Below are 24094 nucleotides of genomic sequence, written 5' to 3'. Positions count from 1 at the left end.
TTAAATTAAGCTTTTTGAATTTTGCGTTTTCTTCGCGATTGACTGTTTCGTATTAATTTTTTTATATTTTAAATAATTACTGTTCAATTTGTGACTCATGAATAATAGTTGGCAAAAGAACGATGCAATTTTCGAATTTGAATTTGCTAAGTAATTAAATACAAATCAATTAATTTATAAAATCATTAAAATTAAAACGTATTATTAAATTTCCATTTTATTTGAACATATAGAAGTATAATAAATATAGATAAAATATATATAGAAGTAATAATGTTATATGAAAACAAATAAGCTACACATATAAATAAAATAAAGAAGGAAAGAAAATAAAAATAAGCATGCTAGAGATAATACGATATTTAAATTTCTCAAATTGTTCATAAATTGAAAGATAAATAGTAGAATAAATTCTTTGGTATCGGCGTCTCTAAATTTTCGTGCGTGATAAGGGAATTATATACTTTAGTTCATTTTGATCACTGCAATGCATTGCAGTTAAATATCCTGGCAAAGTACACCGTAGTAGAATTCTTTTATTTTCGGAAACGTCGATTCGCCTTCGTTTCCGCAGGAAGAATGGACATCGACGGAAAGATCCGCTTATCTCTCGACTATATTGGAATCCGATATCGTCACAATTGGAGAAAACTCCGCGAAAGAGATTTTGATAAGGAATTTTGGACGAATTTTGGCGAAGGAATTACTCGGAATATATCGTCGCGTCACAAATCCATTCGAATATTAAGATATCATCTCAAAGAGTAAAGTGAACTTTGAAAATGGACGATGCTCAGATATCGTTTAGTTTCGTAAATGTGTGCAATGATAAAATATCGACGGACATGGGTTTTCGAATTTTTAATAAACATCCAAAAAGATAATGAGATGAAAATATCCTCAGAGACCAGGAAATTTATCCAAATCTTAACATAATCAAAGTTGAACATATACGAAGTGATGACATGTCCGAAATATTTATTATAGCACACGTGTTTTTGATAGTAATTTTTATTATTTACTTTTAAAGTAATTTGTATTCTGACTGAAACACACGCATAACTGAACATTATCCTTATGTCTTTTGAGCGAATGTTAGTACAAGTGCGAATAAGTTGGCAATATTGGAGAAACGATGACATAGCTTATGGTTATTCGTATGATAGCAGTAGTTGAATGATTCCGCTGTTCAACATTAAAAAGTCAATTTTTTAAACGAAAAATGTATACACAATTGTTTGCAAAGTTGAAACTTCATCTATATTTTGAATTAATTATTTTCTATTATTTTATTTAATTAATGAACAATATTGTATATATTATGTAATATCTTCTAATAACATTACACACAAAACAAATTGTTTTATTGATCTTGATTGATCTTGATGTACAATGTCAAACCAATGGACAGACATCGCTTTGAAATGCGATCTACTGAATTCCAGTGGTCGCATTGATATTTGCATTAGATTTTCCGAAGATTGTCGCGGCCGTGTGCTAGATACACTATAATTATAGCTCTTTTATTATTCTTTTTTTCTAAATTTTTCTGATTTACGGCAGGCTCTATGGAACTCCAAGAGCTTTATGAAATTTCCAAATGTGTAGTATGACTAAAGTAAACAAATTATTGTCTTTTCTTTGGTGACTAACTGTCTGCAAGCGATGATATAAGTTTCAATTTCTTTGCAGTCTTCTGTTCCGATTTAGCAACTTTTGAATGTAAAAACGGAGTTTCGTACACACAGCGGAAAAACGGTTTTGCGGTGTAAGTAACAACTGTACAAACACGGTTAAGTGTTGATTTTGGAATGTCTGCGGCACACACGCTTATCACACCGCGCGATTTTACCGCGTTCTGGAAGATGTCACTTGTAACAAGCGTTACAAGTTTCTTTAGCCGAGCATTATCCGCGATTTTGAGAAGTCCACCTAAGTGCTAGCGCGCGTACAAGCGAGAGAAAGTTATGTAATGTATAAATACAATGCCGATGGAAATAATGCCGAGTTAGTAAGTTAATAAAAAATTTTATTTATGCGTGTGTGAAAAAGATATCATGATTTTAATATATTATGATGTCAATAAACGTTAGGAAATATATATATATATCTTAGATATTTAACATATTTTTCTTTTATTAAAGAAATTGTAATAGAATTAGAAATAATTAGATAATAGTTCTATCAGTTTAAGAATATAAAATATAGATAGTGTGCTTCGTGGAAAGTCTTTTCTATCGTATGAAAACATCATCGAATAATATCGGGTCTTTTTAGATTTCCCAATCCACACTTACGGGACAACATCAAATCAACGAGAAATCGCGCAATCGAACGCGTCGCTTATCTTGATTTATATTGTAGAGAAAAGGTTATCAAAATATGAAATGCTCGCTTCCGTTTTCCTCATTCGTACGGACAATTGCTTTGGAAAATCATCTTTCTTAGAAAATAAGACTGTTATAATAATTATTGAACTATCTCTTTATCTTTTTGGAAGATAGGACATATTTTTATTTTATTACTAAATATAACAATAATTAAATACGTAATATAACAATATATATCTTATTCATAGAGCGGGTTTATATACATTTTGATTTATATCTTGCACACTAGATATTAGATAAATGATTAGATGCTATCAAGTAAAGTACAAGAGCTGTTGCACTTTGCGTGCAGAATTTTATCGACAAGTGTGAATTCTACGTAAAAAGCACAACAGTTTAATCGCGGCGTAGAATAGATATAATAAGGCAATAAACACTTATCTAGGCTACGAAATCGATGTTATCCTCGACACGCGCTCAGCGCGTTAAATGCGCGCGGATCTACGATCACTCGCACACGACAAACACCGGCAATTTGTTATTCGTACGAGTAATAAATGAATCCAAGACGCAGAGGAGATATAAACAATGAGGCGTCCTTGCGGGGGACACGGGAGACGTATTTCCTCCGTCGTTGCATATTTCTTTCCGCGCGAGTGTTTGCGGGCATTTTAGGATGCGCAATTGCGTTATCTCGTCGCGCTCGCACGCTCACGAGCGTCTAACGTAAGTGCTAGATAGTTCAATCCATAAATTCAGATATTCCGTTTCATTCTTTGTACTTTATATTGCATGAGAAATTCTGATTAGTAATGAAGATAAGCCAATAATTTGTATCTTTATGGAGGCGTCAAATCATTTTGATTGCTGACGCACGCGTGCTAATTTTTCAGATTTCTTCTCTCATAGATATCTATCTCTTTTTTCAAAAATTGCCGCAACTGATAGCATTTTACATTGCCAAGATTAAACGCTTTTCGATTTCGCCGCGTAAGGCGTCCGTTCATTTTCTCCAAATGAATAGCTCAGAGAAGCTGGCACACACCTCGCGTCAACCGCGGGAGTAATCGAGCTACTTGCCAAGACTGTACACAACTACACAACGTGCCGGCGCTTGGTGCGCAGTATGCTGAATGCTACTACTAACTACGTACATCGGCGACGGTAGCGGTAACACACACGAAGGTAGTGTGGACCAATCGTTGCATGCGACGCGAGGGGCACGACCAACACTCGCTCTCTTGCGCGTCGCAATTCCGACGCGGTCGCTCTTACACGCGCGCTCACGCGCGTCTTCGTCGCCTCTTTATCTCGCCTCATGGCTTCTCTCTTTTTCTGGCATCACCGATCGCGCCTTCGTGGCCGGTTCACGCCCGCCACCTCCCCGGGGTCAAAGTCAACCGCAGACACCCATCATTGGGGCCGCCAAGACGAGGATGGTTTCTCTCCGGCGGCGAGAAAAGAGGCGCGGAGGACGCGGCGTGGAAGACTTTTTCGGTCAGACCCCACGTCGAACCGCACATCCGTTCGCGCCAATGACGGTGTCGTGCACGCCCGCGCGCGCGCGCGCGTTCTTGTGCCGTTCTGCCGCGAGTATAATTCAACGTCAGAGCTGAATCACTTTTTGTTTCGTAGCAGCTTCTACGAATTTTACTTTCCTATCGACAAAAGTATATGGAAATATTAATTAATAAAATAACAGCGTGTGCGCGTGTGAATAATTTATATTTTAATTAATGCTAATGCCGATTAAAATACTGAAAAATTAACGCGACACTTATTACAAACTTTCCAATTTGGAATATCAGAGTACACAGAGAGACGAATCCGTAAACGTCACCTAGTTAAACGGAAAGTGTCTCAAGCATGCCGATTGTGCGCACGATATGAGAGCTACGTCGCTCTCGACTCGCGTCCTCGAAGTAGCTCCGCGCGCACACACGCTCGTGATTTCGTTATCCAACAAGTGTCGGGCGTACGGGAGATGAAGAAGGCGGCGGCGTGTGTCGGTCGCGGCAGCAGCGAGCGCGGGCACATATCGCGGCGCTCTAAACTTAGCCACCGCTTATAAGAGCCGCGCCGTGTCGCCGTACGGCTTGCATAATCGTTCTATACTTTTTAACGGTCGTGGCGTGTCGCGAGGAAGATGCAAATGCAGATAGGCGGAGTCTGTCATCTGATAACCGCTATCGCACGACCGAATTCGATCGGGTTATGTAAAGACGGCATCGTTGTCGAGTCCAATCGTACGATCGGTTGGTTGAAAGGACGGAAAAATAACGAGGAAAATGCGGTTTCGATATTTTCCGACGTGGTGGAAATGCGACAGTTTTTCTAAAACATTACGAATTATTCCAAGCTTATCCGACGGCATTTTATCGATAGTTGTTATCATTAGATCGACGATCAATGCGTATTCTTATAAATTCAGTTATGCGAGTGGGCATAAAAAATATGAGACATATCTTATCTTTAAAGAAAAATAAGTAAGTATCTTAGCAATTGTTACCAATTGTTTTAATTAGCTTTTTTTACTTTTCTAAACAGTGTTTTACTGAAATTTTCCCAAAAACTTTCTCCAATACTTTTTAATATACATTTCTTAAATGCTCTTTGAGAATAAATATCTCAATTTAAATTAAATTTATTTTTAAAACACACATACTTTATTAATTGAACAAGAGAGAATGTTGTTTTTATTCGCGAATCTTATTTTCCGTGATGTTTTAACGATTTGCAAATCATTATATGACATAAATGATTCTAATTGAAAAAAATTGTACTTTGAATCAATTGAATATTAATAAATTAATAGACTTTGCATTTTAATAATTGTTTGTCCATTTTTTTATTGCACTTAAAGCGGCAAAACGAGCTCGTTATTTTTTTGCGATATTACGCAGCCTAACATGCAGAAATTATGAACTTACATTCGAAAAAACGGAAATAACTCGTGCGCGAATATAAATATTTCATTATTAGTATCCCGCCGTGCCCGCGATTTACAAATCTATGCGACATTGAAAATTTATTATGCATATGCAAACATTTGTATCTGCGTCTATTTGTTATTTGTTGTATACATCGCGTTACGACAAAAATACTATTGCAAAATAGCCAACGCTGACGACAGCGGTCGTGTAAATTACTTATCACGTGACGAATATTATGAATTATTCGATAAATACTTGATGACGGAAGTATAGTTTATATTTCCTGTCTGGGTCTGAGACTCGAATACTTTTACTCATCTACATTGAATGGCCTACGCATTCTTTGATTTGCGTAAAAACTTGAACTTCAGACACGACTGTATATCTTTGTTTATATCCGTATTACTTTCAATTTTGGAAACGATTATCTTTACTATCGAACGAACATTCGCCTAAATTTTTATTAACTCTATTAATACGACGTATTAGTAGAGGACTGCGCTAAATTTGTGTTGCCAAATCGCCATAAACATATCTTTGAAAAACGTGTAATCGAGATAATTTAAAAATAAGATTCTGTAATTTTAGAATTGGACACTGATAACGATATCGAAATATATTTTTAACAGGATCTATAAATAACATTTTATACGACATAGTAATTTAAGTCGAGACGCGATCGTAGATTTGAGCGGATTTTTTCATTCGAATGCGGAGTACCGCAGACCGCAACTCGAAAGTGTCTCTTGACTCGTACTTTCGCCGCATATTTAGGGCTAGATGTTTATTTGGGCCAGTGTAATCCTAAATCTTCGTCCCATTGTAAAATATATTAGCTTGGTAAATCTCAAAAGGTGATTATAACAACAGTCTCGATGTTGTGATAAAGTGCGAAGTGAGAAAGTGCACCTCTGGTGTTATGAGTAATGCATCAACTTCACTGATTGCTTGTCACAGATTGTCGAGGCGGTGAATTCTTCATCTATTTTCAACTGGTGAAACCAGACAAACATCTTTAACATTAATGAACTGTATAATATTGGAAGCCAAAATAGTTTATATACCATGTATAATTTTCGTGCTTCTATGAAATCTTAAAGAAATTATCTTAAAAAAAAATTATAAATTATATTAAGAATCTCAATAAAATTTAATAAAATAAGGAATTTTTAAGAAATAATTATTGAAGTAACAATAATTTTTATTTTTTAATATTTAAAAAATCTAGATTATTATATGTTATTAAAATAAACATTTTCTTTTAGTTTCATAAATAGCGCTGTTATATAAAAATTTAATTGCATTTAGATTCTCCAAATCTTCTTAGAATTGTAATTTGCATTTTGTTTAATAGAAAAGATTGAAATTACATGATACCAATTATCTAAATGACGTTAAACGCGATGAAATACGATTGAATGAATTTTCCATCCGTCTCTACTGCGACTGAGAGGGGAATTATGAGGATAACCTATGATCCGTGATCAGTATAGCGATTCTCCTTCGTTTTTGCTGACCGCCGATTGTGCATGCGTAATTGCGAATTATCGCTTCATCGACTTGCGCAACGTTTACATGTTCGTTCACAGCGCGAATATACGGCGGGGGATTATCGCGCCTCCACATAACGATGAGGAATCGCGCGAACGTGGAATCGTGCCATATTCGTTCCGCATATGTAACGAACAGGTGAATCATATTTAAATGATAGCGAAAGTCACGTACAATCTATAAAATCGCGTATTAAAAAATATCTTGTTAAGCACCAAATGCTGCAATTGACGCTAAATGTTTTCCTTCTCTATTTTTTTTTTAATCGCACATTTTGTGTGTAATGTGTACATTCACGAGAAAAAAAAAATGAAAAGAAGAATCTGTAAATTCCTCATAAAAATAAAAATTTAATAAACTGAAAATATTAATAAAATAAAAATGAGCAATTAACGATTTAGACTGATCGATTTGTTTTCTCGAAAGGTAGGTAGGCGACATTTCGAAAGGCTTCGAGAGTCGACTGCGTAACGCAGATCTCGTGCCACGTAACGTTCGAGATCACGCTCGACCTTAGCCATCTACCCCCTATTCCCCCCCCCCTCCCGTAGACCGCCCCCGCGCGCGGGGCGAGGTTGAAAATGCCGGCCGATGGGCTCGTCGTTTATTTTTGGAATCGCGTTCGACCTCTCTCGGACTCGGTCCCCTTACTTTTGTATACTCGCGCCGTCGAAAATAGCTCGGCCCGCAAGGTGGGCACGAGGCGAAATCAGAAGCGCAAGCCCGATCGGGCTTCGTGCGGTTCGCCACCAAAGACGCAAAGTTCAGCGAAAAAAGATAGCAACCTTCCTGTACTTCGCATATTTTTTCCTAGGTATTCCTCGAATTGCTTATGTATCTCTTTCGTTAGATAAGCGATCCTAATGTATAAATTACATTCTTACCAAGTCGACAAAATATATATATTTTTCTGTGAAAAGAAAAAATATCGCAGATCTTTCTTTTTCTATTTTAAGACGTATTCTTTTTCATACACGTGAGACTTTTGGACTGTACTTCCGATAATACTTGACAAGATGCATTTTTCGGGGCATTGTCCCACCCTTCTAATTTCGGGATCTTGGTCTATAAATGTTTCGTCGAGCATTAAAGACAATCAGTGATTATAAATCACTGAGCAAAATTTCTCTCAATTCGGAACGATGCATTTTCGGCGTATCGTCCCATTTTTCTAATTTTGAAGTCAAAATTTTTTTAATGCTTAGCTAGCTTTTATAGCTTGTCTGACAGAAGTCGAATTCAAATTTAAAAAAAAAGGAAAGGAATTCAGACGAATATCACTACATTACATATTTGTTTGAAAACTGCGCAGTTAGTCACTTTTGTAAATATTAAATTTAATTAAAATTTTGCTGATTGTTTGTTCCTAAAGTTAGAACTAGAAAGAAGTAAAGCAGCTTTTTGAACTAAAAAGGAGCTTTTCGTGTGACAATTAATTATTTCTTAACGATTCCATTTATCAACGATAGAAGGAAAAGTGTCTTCGTCAAACAATTACTTTGCATAGTAAATTTTTTCCAATATAATTTTATTAATCTACTTATTTTTTATTAAGATTATTTATCTTATATTTCACGAAGGAGCTCAATTTAGCTATTTTTTTGAATTTTTCTATATTTTATGAGGAGGTAAAGTTTCACCGAGAAAGAAAACGGTTACTGGTGAAATTCGCTGATAAGCGGCTCGTCGATTATATTGCGATAGATTTATCTGCTCTCGGCCAACACACAGATATCGTCGGCGTTTGCAGATTTGCAGCCGACTCGCCCAATCGTTCGACGATCAGAGCGGGTGCAGCAGCAGCAGCAGCAGCAGCTTTCTCCCGCGACGTTCCGCTTCCTTTCCCGCGGGCAGAGGCGAATCGAGGTGAATTCACACGTGGCTCACGTCGTTCACTATCACCACTAATACATGCACGCGCACATAAATATATACATATATACATAGCGCGTCTTGTCGGCCGCCTCCGATTAACCGGAGGCGTGGATGACGTCGAACGGAATGCATAAGGTCGTAGCATTAACGTCAAGTCGCAGACAATGCATCATCATCGCTTTAATGTAAACTTTCATGACTTTATTTTTCTATTTTTGCCGCGCAAAATACTGCGAAATGGAAATTTATTTTGATTGAGACAACTGATTAGAATTATTATTTGGATTGTCAATGGAGGGCAGTTGATATAAGAGATTATAAGTGTCAAAAATATATTATTTATTTGAAGAGATTGATGGAAAAATAATTGTTATATTGATTTAGTTTTAAAATTGATTTATTTATTGATAACTTATTCTTTCATAAATATATATTTTCTGCATTTTAGAGAGAATTAGATAAATCTTTCGTTAATAAATTCTTTTTCAACGATGAAGAATTTTCTTTTTCGTTGAAAGGGAATTTTTATAAAAGATTATTATACTTCTAATGTTAAACCTTCGACGGAGAGACGTGAATTTTTGCGCACACAATCTTCCTAAAATCAGCTTTCTCTCTGCAATCCGCGATCACTGCGGATGCCGATGATCGACGCGGGACGTTTCTCATCCCGCTCAATTTTAACCGTTATTACGAGGGCGGGTAATGGTAGCTATGCGAATAAAAGCCGTGGCGCATTTTTATCGGTAGCAGATATACGTGCCTGCGTATACGTATATCGCGCGTACAACACAACGGGCGAATGCGCGATATTGAAATACAGCGGAACCGCATTCTTCGCGGGCGCGCGGAGCAACATACAAGAAGCAGGCACTATATTTCTATTAGGCATTCCCGCATTCGATATCGTCTCATATGTCACGGCAATGACTCTGTTTTCTTGCGCGACACGTGTAACGTATGTACAACATGCGCATTGCTAGGCCGCCGTTTCGAAATTGAGGCAATACGTCCTCCTCACAGCGGCGTGATTTATTCCATTTCTGTCGTCACTCAGAGCCCTTGTAACTCTTCATCATACGCGCGCGTTTGTATTAAATTCATTCATTTGTTTGTAATAAATTGTTTTCACCTTTACAATCAGTAACGTTAATGCTTTTTTTTTTTCGATCGCCTATGCCGTTTGTGCAAACGGAAAGCAGTACATTTGATAGTATTTCTACGCTTTAATACTTTAAATCGCGAAACGGCAACTAATTATCGATAATTGGTGGCCGATGCAGTGAGATACCGCGATGAACGAAGGGAATCGGAGGGTGAATCGGTTTTAAGTAAAAAATTTCGCTGACTCATTTCCACTTACTTCACTTACTCCACTAACTCACCCGGTCGCCAGGAAGCAGTTACTCTTACTCTCAGTCGCTATATTTTCTCCTGGACGACAGTTCTCGACTTCAATTTGATTCATTTCTGGGCCCACTCGCGCGAAGTCACTGCACCAGCTCGGACTGCGTCCGAGCAATTATTCATGACAACCTTCATTCGAGAGTCCGACGGAATTAGTCGCAATAATATGCTCTGTTAGCAGTCAATTCAATCGCAATGCAATGTAATTAGTAAATATATTATCACGGTTTATAATGTATGAGGAATTTTGTAGTAACGCGGCGCTATTGTTTGACGTCCAACTTGACGTCAGTCCCACTTTAGCTTATTTAGGACAATTAGAAAATTAGTTATATCAGCATAAGCGAAAGAGATTTTACGCAAGTGTACTCGAAAGTGCCGAAACGTAAAAATTGCAAATTTTACAACGCATAAAGCAGAGATTAGATTGCACGCGATTGTATCGCGTGTCGATTTGCACGTACGAGTGCCGGGGCTTTCCTTTCTCGAAACTGGTAGTACGTAGTTAAAACGGGGATACTTCAGGCTTTTAATTTACACGTGTTATTAAATTGCAGTCTGTGAAGATTAAAGCGTCGTTTACACTCTGGTTTTTTAAAGATTTACATGTCGACACGTGCAGAACGATAATTTCTCGACTGTCAAACAATGTGGATTGTAGCCTGGAAAAATTTGTTTTTGAAGAAGAGCGGAAGATCCAGTGGCGCTGCTGAAATAGCGTTTCTGAAGAAAGACTGAAGAACGACATTGTTGAAGAAAATCCGAAGAATCCTCGTCTCGTTGCTGAGAAAAGATTAAATGAGGAAAACCACGAAAGATCAACACTATTCATTGAAATAATCTCATTGAAGAATATTTAAAGAATCAGTATCGTTGCTCTAAGAAAAAGGTGCAAAGATCACCTGAAAAAAGATTCAAGGATCATTGACGTCACTGAAGAAAGATCTCTCTCTCTCGCAAGGGTCTCCGAAGTCATCGCCGCGCCGACGTTTATTTACACGCGCTTTGGAAACGCATGCGACGCTTGAGTGAGCCTTTGACGGACGAAGATGAAGATTCCGTTCGCCTTAACGGATCTAATTACACAGGAACATTCCGCTTGTCTAATGTTGCCATTGAGACTACCGAAAATAAATCGTCGCAAGACGTAAACAAGTTTGTACTTCGCGAAGCGCAAATCGAGCACCGAATTCTTCTTTCTTGAAGTGCGTCTACCACAAGTCGCGCTCGCGCGCGAGAGTTGCTATTTCTCACTTCCCAAAATATCTTCTACATTCTACTATAGCGGCGGCCATCAGCCGGTACCGCCCTGCTGAAATTATGCGCGTTGCAATCTTTTAAGGTTATCAGTCGGCAGAATTTTGCCGATTTTCTTTTGAAACGCCTTAAATGAGAAATATAAAAAAATTGTGAATCAATCGCGCACGCTTTGTTCCACATATTGTTTGCTCATTTTAATTTGCTGTTTCGGAAAAAATTAACAGCGCGATAAAGGTAAATATTTTGAAAACATTTAGCGTCAAATGGTTGAACAATATTTTTTACACACAGAAATATGAAGACACAGTCTTTTTAATTTCGAACACAATTCACGCAATCGGATTGCAGAATAACGCGAAACTCTAATGGCAACGAGTCATTATATTTTCTTCGTTGAATTTTGAATATCGGGCGATTTACGTCATCCTTTTGATCGGCTGCATTAACATGTTGCATTAATCACGGATCGCATTCTTTTTACATATTTCGGCGCGGGAAATGCACGGGACAAATTGTACATTTACATTTTTATTACAAAGCCACGTACTTGTAACGTGTAACTCTACGCAACCTGCGCATTTTCGCGCGTTCGAAATAAATGCATTCTAATAGGTATGCAAGCGGGTTTGTCGTGCGCCCGGTTTTTAGTGAATGATACCGATTTTGAAGTGTGTTATAAAACTCAGCGAAACGAATAAAGCAGCGGAAGCGTGACGCAAAATAATAAAAGCTAAAACAAAAATATATCTATTCAAACATGGAACTCATGGAAATAACGGAATATTAAAAAATCATTAATAAATAAACATTAAATTTTACGAATAGAGATTAGATTTCAACGGAGATAATTATTTTGACGAGGCGTGTACATCGGGCACGTATGGAAAAGCGCAATTATGATACCAGAATTGATCTAATAATCTACTATAAAAATCGAAATAATGGCTCACTTGAAACTGAAGCACACTTTAGCGCGCAGTCGTGATAAAGCTGCAATAAAACTTCCCACTGCTAAAATTAACCGAAGTACGATATATATCTTCTGACTCATTTGGGTGCTTTCCCAGTGTCGTGGTATAGTCGACACGCGTGACCGACGCTTTCAAACGATGCGCAATAAATGTTTTTTTAAAAGACCGATCGTATCTCGCCTTCCACGGCACAGCGTGTCTAGGAACGTATGTTATTCTCACACCGCGAAGATTTTACCTCTTATATAGCGCGTGTTTCGTTATTATAGATATCGTACACGTTATTATGCCACAAATGCAAAATAATAGTTTCGAAGGCGAGAGGAATTTTATGATCTAGATCGTTAATTTTTGACATCGCTGGGTTATTATTTATTCTAAGTCAAATCGGAGGGATTTAGTGCAGCGGAGAATGCATCGTAAATTGATGCTAAAAAAATCATGATTCATCTTTCTGCCGGTAGAAAATTGCGAATGAATTTTTCGTCAATAAAAAATCACAAGTTTCATTCGCGCTACAATTTTATTATTAGCGGAAACAAAGTTCGATTTTATAGTAAGTTAATTTGAAGGAATGCGAAGGAGATGGATTTATGGCGATCGTAGCGCAAATTCCGACAGCTAAAAGAGGTATTTACAAACATGTCGGAGCACCCGGTATAAATGGTACATCGCGCAACAGCGGCGCAGTCAATGTTCATCACGAAGGAAACGTCGTCGTCAATGCGTACGCCGGTCGTCGTGACAGCGTGTACGCAATAGCGCTTATTTATCATTCGGCCGTGCATGTCAGTGGCACAGCCATAGTATCATATTATCATCTGTGATCTGACCTCTGCTTCTATGTGTAGTGCCTCGTTTTCTTTCTCTCTCTCTCTCTCTCTCTTCTCTCTCCTGCACTCTTCTAGTCTAAGTATTCACCTCTTCCGCTTTTTCCTCGCACCTTCGTCTTCTCGCACGCTCTTCTACGTCGTTCTTCTCATTCAACAATGCTCTCTCCTCTCGCATGCGTCTTCACCGCAGACGACTATACCGATCTATACTTATGTTAGACGGCCGACATCCGTTTGGCGGCTGTGCCGAAAAGCGAGCCGTCACATAATTCGTCGTTGCATGACCGCAACTGTAAAATAAGGGACAGTTCTCTGAGACTGCGTTTCTATACCGATAAACTTTGGATCTTATTTCTCGATATAAACTGTGACGGAAACAGATGTTTGAATAAAAGTTGAGAGCGTGTAACTGCAAATTTATTGTTATTCCGTTATACAAATACAATTCCATTGTTTAATTATTTTAAATATATAATTATTTTTAAAATAGTAATGATTATTACATTTTGTTATATTAATGCCTGTTGTGTTAATTAAAGTAAGAATTCGTTATCAAAATTAAATGGAGCGAGCAAGCCGCGCCATTATTTTCTTCAATGGTTAATTGGAAGCAACGTACTTCATATCAATAGTAACTCCTAACCATAGCGAAATAATTACTCCGTTGCAGTGCTAAATTCCCGCGATATAGACGTCTTTTTGATCGAAGGTATGAGCGGACTAAAAAAAAAGGGCTGCTGCCGCCGCTGGGTAACGAACCGACACACAGCAGCAACGCCGAATATTATTTTTCCGAAGAATTATTCTTTCGCGTTCGCACGCACGTCACGAAAGCAAATGCTTGCGCGCTACGTTTAATTGGCAAATGCTTCGAAAAATACGAGCCCTTTAATTATTTCGAACCATAGCCAGCCGCGTATAGCGCGCATATACCGGGGCGCATTGGCTTCGTTATTATAAACAGAAAATATCCGCCGCATTTTTTCGCGTAATCCGATGTTTCGCGTGCATGCGAGAGAAATTGCACGTCGGCGAACTTCATAACTTCATACGGCTACCGTATACATATATGCGGATAAACATTTTAGTGTAATTATTGTAAAACATTTTGTGTGCTTCTAACATGTTATCGTCCAATCATCATCGTGTCTCCCGTCGGCGTATCGACGTGTTGCAAGTTCTAAATGAATTTCTAGAGATCAGCGCATCAGCGTTAATTTCATATATCAAAGACATATCTCGCTAATTAAAATCCCAATGTGATCGCAATTTGACAAGTATTGTCATCGTGACGATCGACAAAACATCACTTATCAAAGTATTTGTATAATTTTTAAACATTGTCAGGCATTATATGTTTCCAACAAAGCATTTTCTTAATTACAAGATGAATTCATTGTTTCAATTTTTTTACATACTTTTTGTTCTTTGCCAGAGTAAAGGCTTTTAAGACGCTTTTCATTCAGTAAAAAAAAAAATATATATATACACAAAAAAAGGAGACTTACGTTAAACGTCGATAATTACATCGTAAAAGCGCATGAACAATTCAGTTCTCTCATTTTCTCTCTCGTAACAACGATAATAACAACGGTAATTGCATGCGATTACGTTCTATGTGTCTTCGGGTTAAGCGAACGCTCAAGTTTACGTAATTCGACGATGCGTTAGACACATACGGACGTGTGTTTTTCCCGCATGCAAAAGTCGATACCAGAAACGCCGTAGTGAGATGCAAATGTACGTGTGTATACGTATGGCGCCACAAAGAACTTTTCGCAATAGCTACGTGTATGTGCTCGTACGCGCTTGTGTCGGTGCGTTGTGCAAGAGAGCGCGGCGTTTCTTCGGAATATCTGTTGGACCCAAAAGCGCCTGGTCCGCTTGGGCCAGCGACCTCGTTCGTGGTCGTGAGAAGCTCGAGAAAGGTCCGTCGAAGCCTTTTCGAGGGCACCACGTGGTCGAGAGCGCGCGCTGCGTCCTTGGTTCTTGGCTCTTCGTGCAATTCACATTCATCTCGTAACCGAAGCCACCGGAGACTGAACGGATGGAATATATATCCGGCAGTGGTGAGGGAAAGAGAAAGAGGGATCCCGAGGCCTTAGAGAGACGGCGAACAGGCCCTACTCTCTACGGTCGCCGTTGGATCGTAAGGCACGTCGTTTGGGACTGGTTGGGATTTTTGCGTATTTTCACAAGCGGTGACTGAAAACGAGCGCACGAGTGGAACGAGAAGTTTCATTCCCAGAAAAATTCATAAGGCATTTCTGTTCTTACGAAATACTAGATTAGCTACTTGTAATTTTATTGGCTATTAACAGAATTGCGGTTGCTTTGAAATATTCTGCGAAATAAAAAAAGGGGTTATACGAAAAATGGCTATTCCTGAATTTTTATTTCTACTCTTACGTGCCTTGTTTTCTCGAAGTGAACTTTCGGAAATTTTTTGATCATATGACATTTTCCCGGTTACCGCTTCAATTATGCATTTTTCGAATGCTCGGCTTGACGTATGTCGCATTGCTCGCGTTGTTCTCTGCGGAAATAATTTGTAATTTGTATTTATATTTATATCTGAAAATTAAACGCGAAAATTAAATATGTGAACAAATATTGCGATTGAAAGTTTGTTCAGATCATTACGGAAGTTTAATTTGTAGCGTTATGCATATTATTATATTAAAAATGTTTGCTCTGCGCGTATTCAAAATCCTAATTATTGATTGTAGCTTTAGAACAAGCCTTTCTACAGCCTTTATTTATCTGTGTATAAGCGATATAAAATATCGCCTCATCGATATCTGCAGTTACTGTATTTTATCTCTTCTAAATTATGTAATAACTCCGTGTTGCGACATGAAAATATATCAATCGCACGTCGATCTAATCATCAGTCAATAACTATTGTCTTTTCGATACCGATAGCGAACAGATTTCTTCTGCATTTTCATGTAAATCTTTTGTAACGTCGCGCCCTCTTTTCGATAGTCGACAATCTCGGCGATTCTGACGATCCTGCTTTATCGCAGATAAAGTGACGGCCGTGATATGTGACGTATTTATTAAGGTGTACATATTTACGCTCGCGTTGCATTGTGCGGGGTATAAAAGAGCGTCCTCTATCAAAATCGCATTTTAATAAAGCAACTGCAATCCACTGCGAGAGAGCCTCTCATTGTATCTGCGCTGGGAGAGCAGTAAGTCACGTCAAACAGAGCGCGCCGATAACGGACCGATAACGCCCTCGCGATAGCGCTCGCGCGCGCCTCTCTCGTCACCGCAAATGACACCGAGCGTCTGCGGAGGAGGCTCGTTTCTTTCGTTTAACAATTTAAGGCTTGATGTAAAAATAACGCGCTCGGTTTTTTGATTGATTTTTTCTTTTTTCTTTTTTGCTGAGAAGAGAACGATTGCTTATCGAAAATGTAATTCTCCGTAAGCTGTGTTTATTAACGGCGGACATTTTATTATATATTGAGGTACACATTTGGACTTTAATGCGACTCTTCGTTTGCCAAGTATCGTGTCTTATTGCCGGGCTTAATGAGCCGCAATATTTCGGCCGTGAGTAGAAAATCACCAACGACGTGATAACGCTGATAGCGCGATAACATGCCGGGGAGTTCGATTGCCTCTCTCATCGAGAATTCTGGAGCTAAATTGAAATTACTCTTCACATGAGCTGCGAGTACACATTTTTGGAACACCTGTGGCAACATCGCGATAGGAATCGAGAGCTCGTCGTAAGTTCGTCGCCATTAAGCCTCCGTTTAGCCGAGTCTCGAATAAATTTCTGCGCGATATAGATTTATATCGCGCGCGGTGTAAATTCGAGCCTCATCGCGGTGGTCACGACTTCTAATTTACATATAGTATCGCATGACGCAACGTTAATCGGCTGACTTTTTCACAAACGAGCGTGAAGCAGGTATCAATCCCCAAAAACTCGCCCCGACTTGTACACTTTCCTTCACAGGATTAATCGTGCATCTTATTTCGAGATAATCCTGGTACTGGAATTTTTAGCAGCAGGAATAACGTGGCAGAGTAAATGTAGGGAGCGGATTGGCTATTCGAGAATTTTATTCTTCTTCTGTCTCTCTTTTAACTTTGATAAAAAATATCAATCGCGAAACTCTCAAGTGGGTAGTCTCCTTTTGAACAAACATTTTAATCTTACCACGCTGCGCTGCATAATAACAATTGCTGTCAGAAAGCAGATGGGAGTGCAAAGTTTTCGTTAAAAACTCTAGTAATTGCTCGGGATGATCAGTTTTTTTAGTAAAACAATGCAGCATTATAGTAGAGAGCTAAGATAGGAATGGAAACTTGAGTTCAAATATACATTTTCAATGATTACTTAAGTTCTTAATTATTATGTACATTAATATGAGAAACTTGATTAAATTCTTTATAATAATAACTCATCATAAATGTTTCTTGCATAAAACTATTCGAATTTTGTAATGTACAGGAATACATTGCTCTATTAAAATGATCAATCCCGTTTAAATTATATTTAGCAGATTTTCCATTCTCTTTTCCATTCTCGTTCTAAATATTTCCGTTCTTATTCCAAATATTCTAATTCTATTTTGTTCTTATTATTCCGACTTCATATCAGAAAGCCAGGAATTCCATTGCATTCTTTCTAACACGTGGTCATTATTTGTTTCGCTGAAGTTTCACGAACGGCGGAATATGTATTGAGTCGCGTCACGTCGACGCGCGTGCAAAATTGTATGCCGATGAAAATAGAAAAACAGGTTTCGCGGAATGACGCTCTTTGCACCATTGACGACGGGCCGATTAGCATTTTCGCTGGCACGTGCAAGCGAACTGTGCGCACAAAGTGGTTTTCCATTCAGCGGCGGCCGCCTAGTGCGTCTATCGTGACTGCTACAAGGTGCGAATATCGTACACGCGCATAATTATTGCCACTTAATCGCGAATAATGGCCACCTGCCTCGAGGGTTCTTGACGTCGCGATAAAGCATGGGTCGTTTAGATATCGCGATCCCCGGCGTCGTGACAAAGCGAAAGAGAATGAACGAAGAATGCACCGTGAATTAATGAAAATTTCACAAATGCGCATTCTTCGCGCTTAATAAATATATTCAATTTCAGAGTGACAGCGTATTGCGAGGAATTAATTAGATATTGCTCGTGCAATCCTCGCGTAGAACGCTCCCAGTGGAGACAGGCGCCATTTATGACCATCTGTGGACACAATGTTGTACAATGATATTGAGTGTTTCCTCTGAGGGAGCTCTAACTACCTACCTAACTACCTTGATTAATTTATTCTGGTCAATTACCGATTAGTGCACAGCAGTTACGCTGTGCGTGGATAGAGTGCGGCTAAGTAGAGTAGCAAAAATGCATTTTCAAAATCGAGTTTCGGAGACAGTCATACATTTGCATTTTTCGCCAACTTCAACACGAGACTGCTAAGACTCGAGGTGAATTTTTGGCAAAGTAAATTAAATTTTTAATTAATTAGAAAGTGAACTTTTGCTACCGGTTAATTATTTGTTAAATTAATTTATCAAGATTTAAAAAATTTAATTTCCGATATGTGAAATAAGTTCCTGATTAAAATCGTCAATTAGGAAAAAGGGAGAGAGAGAGAGAGAGAGAAAGCAGCTGGATTCATTAAAAATCGGGACACCCAGTATGCGGCGTCGCGAACTCGAATAACCCGTAGCAATAATGTGGCCGATAACGATTCGAAATTTTTACACCGGCAATGCAACCGGATTTATCGACGAGCGAAATTTATTCGAGTGGCTCGAGTTAACGCTCTCGATAAGTGCAGAAATGTATTCCATCGACGAATTTGACGAGCGGTATCCGATTGGCAGGCGGATTATGGCCGAGGTATGGCGGATGTGTCACCAGGGTGGGAGAGATGAGCGACTCTGTGTGGAAGGAGAAAGAGAATGAGAGAGAAAAGGAGGGAGAGAGAGGGGGAAGAGAGCGAAAGCGAGCGGGCGAGAAAGAGAATGAAAGAGACAGATAGAGAGAAAGAGGGAGACAGAGAGAAGACGATAACCAGCTCGCAGATAACCGGCTCTTTATCGGCCGAGACTTCGTAGGGGTTATCGCACTGACCACCGTTGCCACGTCCAGTAACTTCAAGAGAACTTGCACACTCCCTCTCGAACTCTCCTGCATGTGTATTTTATTTCTAGAGCCATCACACTTCAATCGATATACCGTCGAAGTATAGATATGACACGTGGACACAAGGCACGCTAATTAATTTTGATATATTCATTAGTTATGACAAGATCTTATTACCATTGATTCACAATCAATTGAATCGATTTTTGTTGCAACCATGCGAATGTCGAAGAGATTTATTATTTTATTACTACTAAAATTAATATATTATATCGAGTGAGTGAAAAAGTTTTGATGGGTTTTCTACTTGCCTTCTTACAGCAAAAACTCATCAAAACTTCTGCATCCGTCCAGTAATAACGTATCAATTAATTTTACTAATATGAAATAGTAATATCTCTATTTTAGTATTGAAATAGAATATAATATTCACAATATAATTGATTTATTATTGAAATTAATGGGATAATTGAGTAATTGTAAATATATATGCAGCCGTGATTTGTTCGTATGCATAAAGTTGCATTCTGCACAGTTTTGTAATTCCGCGCGTTTCTCATTATTCGTTACGCAGCTTTTTAACGAGCGATTGTAGCACGAGCAGTTGACCGATATGTGCCCTTTTAATAATTCATAAGCAATGTCAGATATGAGGAAACGTAGAATGAAAAATGATAAGTGCGTAGATATGCTTGGCGCCATGTATTCTAAGTATTTTCTACAAGACGTAGATTTTTGCATTTGCTATACAAGGTGCTCGATCGACATGTATTGCATTGATTATCACGTTTAATGATGGCAATTTTTGCGAATGTCACAAAAACACATACGTTTTTTGAAAATTGATCATTTACATTCGATTTATCGCAAAATTTGGAAGCAACATTTCGATATTCATTCGCATTTTTTTTTTTTTTTTTAAAGATCGTGTTTATCGTTTAAATTTTATTAATGAAGTTCTAATGGACCATAAAACCGTGTAACGCATCGATAAAACGCAACGCGATGTAACGCAATAATAAATACGATTGTTTTCAGTTGTGCATAGCACATTTATTCTGAGGATTTCTCTAATTAAATCATCTTTGAGATTGTTTCCACAAAACTATATGTGTATAATTTAGGTTATCAATGATGTCATTTCGAGATTAGCGATGTATATATCGCCGCTGTTTCGAAAGTTATAATTATATACATAAATTATCGAATTTCAGTTACAATGTTGTATTTTTAATGTTATCCGCGGTAGTAGTAGTAGTAGTAGTAGTAGTAGTAGTAGTAGTAGTAGTAGTAGTAGTAGTAGTAGTAGTAGTAGTAGTAGTAGTATGTTGAAAAAAATACATTACAAATTTAGCGCATATAGTTGTTACAATTATAAATCTTATAATTTTCTTACGAATATTTGTTCAATCTGGGACCTTGTACTGTTATAATATTGTCTCTGAACGACTATAATTATGTTGCTCAATTTTCAAAATTGCATCAGACCTTAAGTTTTATTTTTCTGATTGCGAGCTGGAAATTTCGGGCGGGCGGATGCTCCCCGAAGAAGACAGCGGCTTCACCTGCGCGAGCGTTGATAAGAGGAAAAAAAAAAATAATTATTATCATACCGCAGTAGGATCTTGGCAGATTTCCGGACTGCGGTCTGTGGTTATTCCGTGGAGCGTTTTGAAAACGCAAAGACGCATAGTGATACACAATATTCTTTCTACTCGCATCGAAGAGAACCAGGATGATCCAATTACATAAATTCATTTAGGTTATCAACAATGTTATTTCGAGATTAGCGATATCGCCGCTCTTTGGAAAGTTATAAATATAAATTATCGAATTTCAGTTACAATGTCGGTGTAGTATTTTTAATGTTATCCGCGGTAGTAGTAGTAGTATGCTTTTATTTTTCAGAAGTCTCGAAATGATAATAATATCTGATATAATAATAATAATAATAATAAAAATAATTCTCCCTTATTTACGTTTCATTTTTATTCTTTACGTCTTTAAACGCACTATTTCTTACATCACTCAATACTAATGTATTCTTTTTACTTTGCTTAAAATATGGAAGCAGTTTGTCTACGTGAATTTAAGTCGTGTATTAAGGCAGGTGCTCGGGACATGTACATGCTCGTATGATTTATATGTTGCTAATTACTTACATAGGACGATATAAAGGATCGCATAATTTAATACTTGAGATTGGAGCGCCCCATTGGGTGTCTCGTTGTAAGGAATCGTCGAGTATCGGAGCGGTGAAAAAGAGACTTCTGTGAATTAACGCTGAAGTGCACTCTCCGCACGTTCTTGTCGGGAGGAGAGCCGATATATGGTGCTGCACGCCAGGTGAAATGCGTATTTGCATGTGTGCTCGTGTATATCTGTGTGTTTGCGAGTGCATCCGTACCGGGTACCTTCGCAGGCCCGTCACGGGCGCCGCGGGACGGGCGGCGGGGAGGCGGGAGGCACTTGGCCCGAATGGGCAACTTGTTGCATTTCGGCTGGGAACGAACGGCTCGATAATATACTGCAAGAGGCTCCCGGTTGTGCGTGTCTTCCTTCGCGAGGAGCGACGACGGAACGTTGGGTGTTTTCGGCGGACGGCGGGACCGCCTTAAAAATTAATCCTGACTACATTGAGAATTCCGTTCCACTAACACTTCACAACTTTGCCGCTTCACGAAGTCGCCGAAACAACTTAGAGTTCCAAGATTATTGGGAGATGAAATGTAGAAAAAAATATGCAAACTGAAATTAAAAAATTTCAAATTCGCTGAAAGAAATAAAAATAAAATTTCGCGTAATTAATTGTTATTTGAATTGTTTTATTTGTCTCAGTAATTTTGTTCTCGAATTATGAATCACCTCTGTTCGCATTATCCTATTTTAATCAATGTTAATAACATTAAAACAAAGTGTTTGAAATTATCTCGCGATGCGAAATGCGCGTTAAAACTGAGCTTTGCGGTTAACGAGCTGTTGTACGGAATTTTCATGCAGATTGCGGAAGCTCTTGGAACGTATAACGCCGAAGCCTTGCGATTCGTCTTGTAAATTAACTCTTTTCCCAGCGAAGCCCTTCGACGCTATCGACGTGATCAAGAGAGAGAGTTGAATGTGGTTAAGTACATTACTATAACTTTAGCAGGTCTGGACGAGGTTTATTCTTGCTAATTACCCCGACCGCCGGAACCCGTCCATGCGCGTGGATAAACCCGATATGAGGAAACTCGTTTAATTAATAAAAGAAATTTTCAAACTAGAAGAACGCGTTATTTTTCTGCATTCAATCAACAGGAAAATAAGAAGATAATTATTAACGACGGAAAACAATTTTTGCCGTGTTAATTCGTGAGGAAAAATAAGAACGGAGTAAAGGATCGCGTAACGCAAAAAACCGATAAAATTGGCCCAATTGCGTGTTTTTCTGCGAATTTGGATGATTTCGCCCCGCGTAGCAGCGAGCGCGGGCGAGCCCCGGCGCTGTAAACGAAATATCGAATTTTAATTTGCGCGGCCGAATCGTTTTAATTGTTTACGGTCGAGGGGCGGAACTTTTTGCTATTACAGTTGATTATTTATTTAATTACTTGCATTATACCGGCGTGCGCGCCACGCCGCCGTTCCTCGTGCGGCAAATTATGCTACACATCGATGAACCTTATAGCGGTTTGTCATTCCTCCCGCGTTGCTGCGGCAGCCGCGGAGAATGTGTGCATTGATAATTAAAATAATTCAGCCGAATAAATTAAAATTCGACGATTCATTTGACCCGAGCTTGACAACGCGTGGGCTCCCATTTTACATGCAAATAAATAGCAATTGTTAATTAGAGATGAGTATTACAAGCGCACGCACACCAAGTCGCTACGGAATAATTTATATAGCGGCTGTTTCTGAATATCTAGCGGAATTCGGATAAAAGCAACGTTTTTCGTACAAAGGATATCTTTCGTATGAAATTTGTGATATTTGAAAAAATATAATCGAATGTAACTAAATATCAATTGAATATCGTAATACAAAATTGGAATGCAGTGTCGATAAAAGAAGCACACAACCAGTGAACGTAATAAAATATTCACGACTTCACTTTGCTACTTTATTCCGTCGCTACTTTGGCACTATTCTGCGCATTCTTCGGCATGCGACTCGTCGATACCCAACAGCGCGTCGTTTAGCAAAACCGGACACCCGATGCATGCTCGATAAAACGCCGCGATAGAGCCGACTCAAGCGATTAAGCGCGATGGCTCGTAAAACTTTGACGGAGCGAGATTCCTCGTCGTCCTCGCGCGACAGCGAAAAAACGACGTTGCTCTCTAATTCGTCTGGCTCGCGGTTGCCGGCAAGGTATCCGCGAGTTCACGCGCGTGACAACGAGACAGCGCGCGGCTCGCACAAATTATACACGTGAAGGGAACGTGGTCGGCTCGCATCGCGTCACGCAGGGGAACCGAACAGTTTAAACGGCTATAAAAGCGGCAATCACTGGCCGATATGTGTCTTAATTGTTGCCTGCGGTGGATCACGGGCCCTTTTCGTACAATGAAGCTGAGAGCCGACTAGCGTAAACTTGATTTAGACGGGTTCTCCTTTCGGAAATCTCGCCGTCAACTCGGATTTAACGTTTCCGTTCCCGGCGCTCGCATTTTCGCTCCAGACGTTTCAGGACGTTTAGGTGTTAATTTGATTCTATTGCGTCTGTAATCTGATTATATCGTATTTTCTAAGGTTTTGTAACATTGTGAGGAGATTCTGGCTCGCAAATGAGAAATTATATTACTTTATTCTCTATTTTATGAATT

General features: G+C 38.7%; 1 protein-coding gene across 2 annotated transcripts in view; it reads left to right on the top strand.

The window, feature by feature from the left end:
* The window catches only part of LOC105678422 (forkhead box, sub-group O), a 153258-nt gene that overhangs the window by 16628 nt on the left and 112536 nt on the right, over positions 1 to 24094 (top strand). The window lies entirely within an intron of this gene.

Source organism: Linepithema humile, chromosome 7 (assembly GCF_040581485.1).
Source record: "Linepithema humile isolate Giens D197 chromosome 7, Lhum_UNIL_v1.0, whole genome shotgun sequence".
In the NCBI taxonomy this organism is placed as follows: Eukaryota; Metazoa; Arthropoda; class Insecta; order Hymenoptera; family Formicidae; genus Linepithema; species Linepithema humile.
The sequence above is the reverse complement of the archived record's forward strand: the minus strand, read 5'-3'. Positions and strand labels throughout refer to the sequence as shown.